Source organism: Ananas comosus, linkage group 6 (genome assembly GCF_001540865.1).
Source record: "Ananas comosus cultivar F153 linkage group 6, ASM154086v1, whole genome shotgun sequence".
NCBI lineage: Eukaryota > Viridiplantae > Streptophyta > Magnoliopsida > Poales > Bromeliaceae > Ananas > Ananas comosus.
Genome location: NC_033626.1, coordinates 1,544,059 through 1,550,815, shown reverse-complemented (window position 1 = coordinate 1,550,815; position 6,757 = coordinate 1,544,059).

Below are 6,757 nucleotides of genomic sequence, written 5' to 3'. Positions count from 1 at the left end.
TATATTTATAAATATTTTTAATATATATATATATATATTTGAGCTTTTCTGGTCTAATTCGAGCGAGTCCAATAATATCAAGCTCGGCTTGAAATAAATTTTGAGTTTTTTTTTTGTTCAAGTTTGATTTGTTTAATTTCAAGTTGAGCTTAAGTGAGCTGAATACTGAGCCGAACGCTATCCGAACACGAGCCCGCTTGCTCATTTGTCAGCCCTATCTGTATACTTAAAAATAAGATATAAATCTTACATCCTATCTATTCAAAGGCGGATAAGTTTTATCAACTTATATTTTATTTTAATTTTTTTTAAGTGTAAGGTATACATCAAGTCACTTTATAGGGTGAACGAAAGCAGTGTTTTTCCATTTGTGAATAGTGCGGTTCACGGATGACGTGGTGAACCAAGCCTAACAAACACTTCCTCTCTAGAGTGCACGCCTCACATTCTACTTTTAATAGAGAATAATGCTTCGTAATTCCAATATGCTTACCCTAATATGCTGTTGATGTGTTGGCATTTATATTCTAAAAATTTAAAATTTAAAATTTAATTATTATGTTTAGAATTTAAGTCTGATGTTATCAGTAGGGTAATTGCACGTTTGATCATCAAATATTATTTTATTATTTTTACTATCTCGAACTTTCAGAATTATTGGAATCAAGCCTTCTTATAATCTAATTTAATTGACTAAATATTACTATATTGCTAATTTAGAAACAGCGCAACAGTAAGTTGTGACCGATGACGTGCCCAATAATTAAGATGTTATATTACTTTTAATTACATAAACGATGCTTCAGCAATTAGTCGACTAAATTATATTGTGGACTCGATTTCAACAATTTTAAAAATTTAAAAAATAATTAAGGAATAACATCTAATATGTTTTTCAAAATTTTAAAAATATTTTATGTATCTCTGAAGGACCAAAATATCCTGATTAATTTTAAAAAATTTCTTCAAATATATCCATTTTTTAAAAATTAACATATAGAATTGAATTTTAGAAGAATATTTTGATAATTTCATAATAAATTTAAAAATTACAATAAAGAGGATAAATAAGCAAAGGTCTCTATCAAATAATAAAAAGACAATTGCTCATATATCCCTGAAAGGTTTCAATTTTCTGATTTTTTCTTTTTAGAAAGTTAATATTAAAAATATATTTTTAACGTTTTAAGTTATTTCAAATATACTTGTCACGCCCCGGATTACACTTTTCCTGGGCGCGCCGACAAATCCGCCGTATACAAAGGAATTTCCCCTGTATACGAAGCGATAGCTGTACCTGTAAATCAAACACTACTACGAACAGTAGTAGAGAGCTGCTAGAGAAAATAGAAGCTAAACAAACTAAGTTTCATATATATAGTCCAAATCCAAAATACAAAGCTACTCGCACAGGCGAGTTAAGTCCACTATGTACATAAACTCGAAACAAAACATCTACCTGCAGTAGGGGCACCTCTAGCTCAGCACGTCGGGTAGGGCTCTAACTCGCGACGCCCTTGCCTCGATCCTGATCCGCGGAAGGCGCAGCAGCCGAAACCTGTGGCTCTGCAAAATAGGGGTAACAACTGGGCGTGAGAACTATTGTAAAAACAAGTAGTCCTCAGTGGGTACCGCCCAAAACAACATCGGTCCACCCATTAAGTCTACAGAAGGGAGCAAGAATAGCTAAAAAGCAGGAAATAAACTCAACCGCTACAAATCACTATACTATCGTACTCTACACTAACCAACTGTAGGAAATGTCAAATCTGACCCAATCCAATCGGAACTGTAGACATACCCGTCCCTGGGACTGTGAACACACCCGTTCCTGCCCAGTTGCAACTATCAGACTCTATCCACACAACTGGTCCGTGGAGAGCAAGTCCAACCGGCATCAGCGACACAAACGCGAAAGTATAAAGCCTGACTCCGAAGTGGCACTCGTGGGCGCTACCCAACCGAGTATGCAGCGTATCTCTGTCGAGCTCAATCAGGCTCCAACTAGCCAAAGTCAAGTGAACAGGGTCAAAACAGGTCTACAAACCAAACCCACGTGCCCTCGGCACAATCTGTGACCAAAACAAGAATCTGGGTCCACCGCTAACCCGAACGGCACCCAACGACCCGAAACAGCCTAAACTCTGCTGAAGAAAATAAGCTCGGCACCCCAGCACGAGCGTAAATGCCTTCTAAACTACCCCAGGTATCCATCGCACTGATACTGCAACGATACAATCGAATCACGGCTCCTAGAGCTAAATCTGGTAGTTTAAGCATATGACGGGTCAAAACGCAGGTTTTCTCCTAAGTCAAATTTCAAGTCCAACATGTATAATATAAATATTCATTTCAGCATGCTTCTACATTCATATTACATTCAAGATGCTAATCGATAAATTAAAGCATGATATACAAAAATCGAACTATACACGTCGGCTAAATATGCACTTAGGAGCGAAACCGATGATAACCCACCTCTAGTGAAAATCCTGGCAGCAAGAGGGTTTCGGATCTCTAGCAACACTGCTGGAAACACCTCCAAACCAGCAACAAAGCCCCTCAAGATCTGGATATAACAAATCACCCAAAATCCAATAAAATTCATCAATTTCAGCCTTAAGCTTAGGATTTATCCAATTCCAATGTCAAAACTCACCTAATGATCTCCAATTCGGGTGAGGACGGATCCAAATCCCGCAAATACTGATGGGTGATCAATCTCAGGTCCAAAATTCCACTGCCTATAAAGATAGCATCAAGAAAAGTTCAAAAATCCTAATTTCAGCTCAAAGTCAACAGCAGTCCAGAAAAATCTCAGTTTGACCAAGCTGACCTCAACCAAAATCAGTAATTCAGGGCTTCGTGGATTCCTCTGGGAGTCTAGAATCCAGCAAACTAAGTTTCGTCGAAATCCGACCTTCCTACGTCGCGCACGAGCCAAAACACTGGAGGTCGTCGCTGAAGAACTGCAGAATCAGCACTCCATCAAGCTGGATCAATGGAAGTTTGATGCAATTTGAGGCAAATCCGAGTATTGAGATGCTAAAAGGGACTTCTCTGTGAAGAAGGGAGGAAAAGAGCTCACCAGGGTCACCTTCCATCTATTTATAGGCTGCTGGAGGGATAAGATAAGCCCCAAGAGAAACAGATGCTATCCAGTACTCATGCAGAATCGAGCGTTTCTGGGCGCCCAGAACCATGTTCTGGGCGACCAGAACATCCAGCCTGCACAAAACGGGCTCCTCGGACTCTCCGCTCGAGGTGTGCTGCGCCGTAAATGGCTCCGGCGGAACTCACCTACCGCCTACCACGCGTCGAAGCAAGCGATATTCACGATGTCAAATTTCCGGACCCACATCTGGGCGCCCGGAACATGGGATCCGAATTGGCTTCCAGTTTCAGTTAAATTCAACACTCGTTTCTGGGCGACCCTAAAAATGTTCTAGGCGCCCGAATCTGGCAAAACTCCAGTTTTGCTTATTTGAGTGCGTCGAGTCCAATTCTGCATCCAATTCGTGCAGAATTGACTCCGACTCAGTCCGACACTCTCCAGAGATGTCGACCAGTCACTAATACTGAAACCAACCCTATCCAAAGCTCAGGAACACTACAATACTTGTAGAGTTAAATTCTGTTAGTGAACTGTTAGCACAACTGTTATTTATGTAAAATTACTATTTTGTCCTTTTAAAAATACCATTCTACAGTCACGTACTTATTTTTTATTTGCCCTTAATATAGGGGCAAAATAAGTATTTTAAATTTTTTATATTTTAAATATATCATTCTACCACCGGCAGCTTTTCTTATTTACTTTAATGTTAAGGACAAAATAGATATTTTGATTATTTAACTCAGGTAAAATTTTAACCTGAGTTTGAGCTATAACATATATTAATAGTGAGGGTATTTTTGAATAACAAAGAAATATATGAAGGGTATATTTGAAATAAAGAAATTTTGGGGCATGTTAAATATTATTCCAATAATAATAAATCATGATCATCAACATAATTAGTAGGGTAGTCATTTTGGGGTCCGCGTAGCGGTGCTGTTTATGGTATCACAGATCTACACGGCTCGGCCAACCATAGGTGGCCACGTCAGCGTCGGCGAGGAAGGCGCCAAAGATTCCTGCCCGCAAATTTTCTCTGCGTCGATCGGAATCTGCTGCCGTCAGCCCTCCTCTCTCAATTATTCTGCTGCCCGCAGTAGCCGTTGTCGGTCAATGCATCGCCCGCTGCCCTCTCACTCCGTATGTCCGTAAAGATATAAAATAAAATAAAATAAAATAAAGGTTAAAATAAAGGCCAAATTACAGAAAATTTTTTGTCAAAACTTAATTTTTTATTTTTTCTCTCTGTTATTTAAAAATTTATATTTTATCTCTTTATAAAATAAAAAATATTCACAGAAGGATACGGTGTGAATTGTGATGATAAAATGACCATTTTGTCCCTCATCATTTTGCCTCTCACCATATTTACAGGAGAGAAGACTGAAAGTATTTTTGGCATAAAAAAATATATAATAATATTTTATAAACGGAACCCTAACGGATTACTAACGGTAAGGGATGAAGTGAATATTTTTTATTTTACAAGATGGCAAAGTATAAATTTTTAAATAATATGGAGGGAAAGTGAAAAATAGGATTTTGATAAAAGGGTTTTATGTAATTTAGCCTATTTTTTATATACATACTCTCAAAAATATTTATTATTTAACACTAAAATTAATTATATATATATATAATGCGGATTTTTATTATTTGCGTTTTAGTCCAATCTAAATATAAAGCCCAACTCAATTATAAAAATATATACTTATTTGTAAAATTTTAATAATTAGATCAAAAATTAACAGATAAGATCTCATAAACTTATTATATATATATATATATATATATATTCTTTTAATTTTTTAATATATTATATGTAATTCGGCTATGTTAATAAACGAGCTAAATATGAACTGAATTTTCTAGCTTGATATTTTAATTTATCAGCCGGATATCGGCGTGTTTATGAAATAAGCCGAACACGAGCTGAGATAGACACCCCTGTTGTATCCACATAGAATCTGTATGCGTGCGTCCCTACGCGACGACCGCGGAATCAATCACGTTGACCAATGGATTCTCGGAATCTTATCTCCTCCGAAATCCAAGGGTCGGGATTTGTTCGGGCTTTTCATTGGTCCAGCTCTGTCCACGCCTCTCTCTCTTATTTCATCATAAGTTATATTAATAAATTAATATATAATAATATGATAATATAAAATATTTAATTAAATTATGCATAAATTATTATAGGGTAAATTTCAAGTACCAGACATGTGTTTTCGCACGTTCTCATTTAAGTACTCTACGCTTTAAAATATATCAATTTAATATTCTATAATTTTATTTTTCTTTTTTAGTCAGCACATTTTTTAACTTTTTGTTAAATTATATACAAAAATTTTTAGATACCGTATCTATAGTTTAATCGAATATTCATTTTAGTACTCTTTAGTTTTAACTTTATCACTAATTTAACGAAAAAAATTAACAAAAAAAATAATAGAAAAAAATAATAAAACCACAGAGTATAAAAGTGATATATGTTAAATTATAAGGTACTAAAGTGAGAAAATACGAAATTATAGAAATATTGTTTAAAGTTTATTATTATTATAATAATATCTAATCTAGTACTTATTATTTTGCGTAACAATAAAAAAAAATACTAACATAAATCTAATATCAAATTATTCAATATTCTTTGATTACACTTCTGGTCATGTCATTTTGCTAAGCTTAATTAGAAAAAAAAAAATTGCCATCTGTATATATTTTTTTTATGATGTACATTTTATATGTTTGGGATTCAAGGGTCTAGAAAAATTTTAAAATTTTATAATGAAAAAATTGGTTAGACAAGTGAAAAAAATCTGCACCATACAAAGGCTAGAGTTTAATATTTACATCTATGATAGTATTACTTTCATTAGATTTATTAGGTTTAAAATCTATTTAAAATAATTACTACAAAAAAAAAATTACCTAGTGATAAAAAGGATTCAAAAATCAATAATTTTTAATGATTGATATCTGCCGTTTTCAAGTTTAACGGTGTAGAAGTATTCAAATCAGATGAAATTTTGATACAAAATTCTTTATACTATCTACAACAAGATTAATATTTCTGATCGAAAATTTTAGTATTATATCACAACTTTTTATAGAATTTTTATTTTCAGTCGTTAAAACTTATTGATTTTGAATTCTTTCGATTGCTAGGTAAATGGTATTAAAAAATCGCAAAAATTATTTTCTAGAAACTTCAAATACGTTCGATCAAGTTTAACGGAGCCGATCGTCAATTCGAAAATTCCATCATCGAAAATGGCTTAGGAGCACGAAGACCTCCGTGCTCCTGAGAACATAGCAGCCCTACTCTCTTTCTCTCTCTCTCTCCCTCTCTATATATATATATAATGGAGAGAGAATTCAGCTATTATACTATCAATAGCACCAAATATTTAGTGCTGATTGTTCGTAGTTAAATCCATTGATCATTTTCAGACTATACTGTTCAACTATTCTTTAGCGAATTACTATCATTTTAACTGTACATTTTTTTTTTATAAGAGCCGGAAATCAAGTCTATTTGTATTATTGTATATACATGAATATATATATATATATATATATATATATATATATATATATATATATATATATATATATATATATATACACACAGAGAGA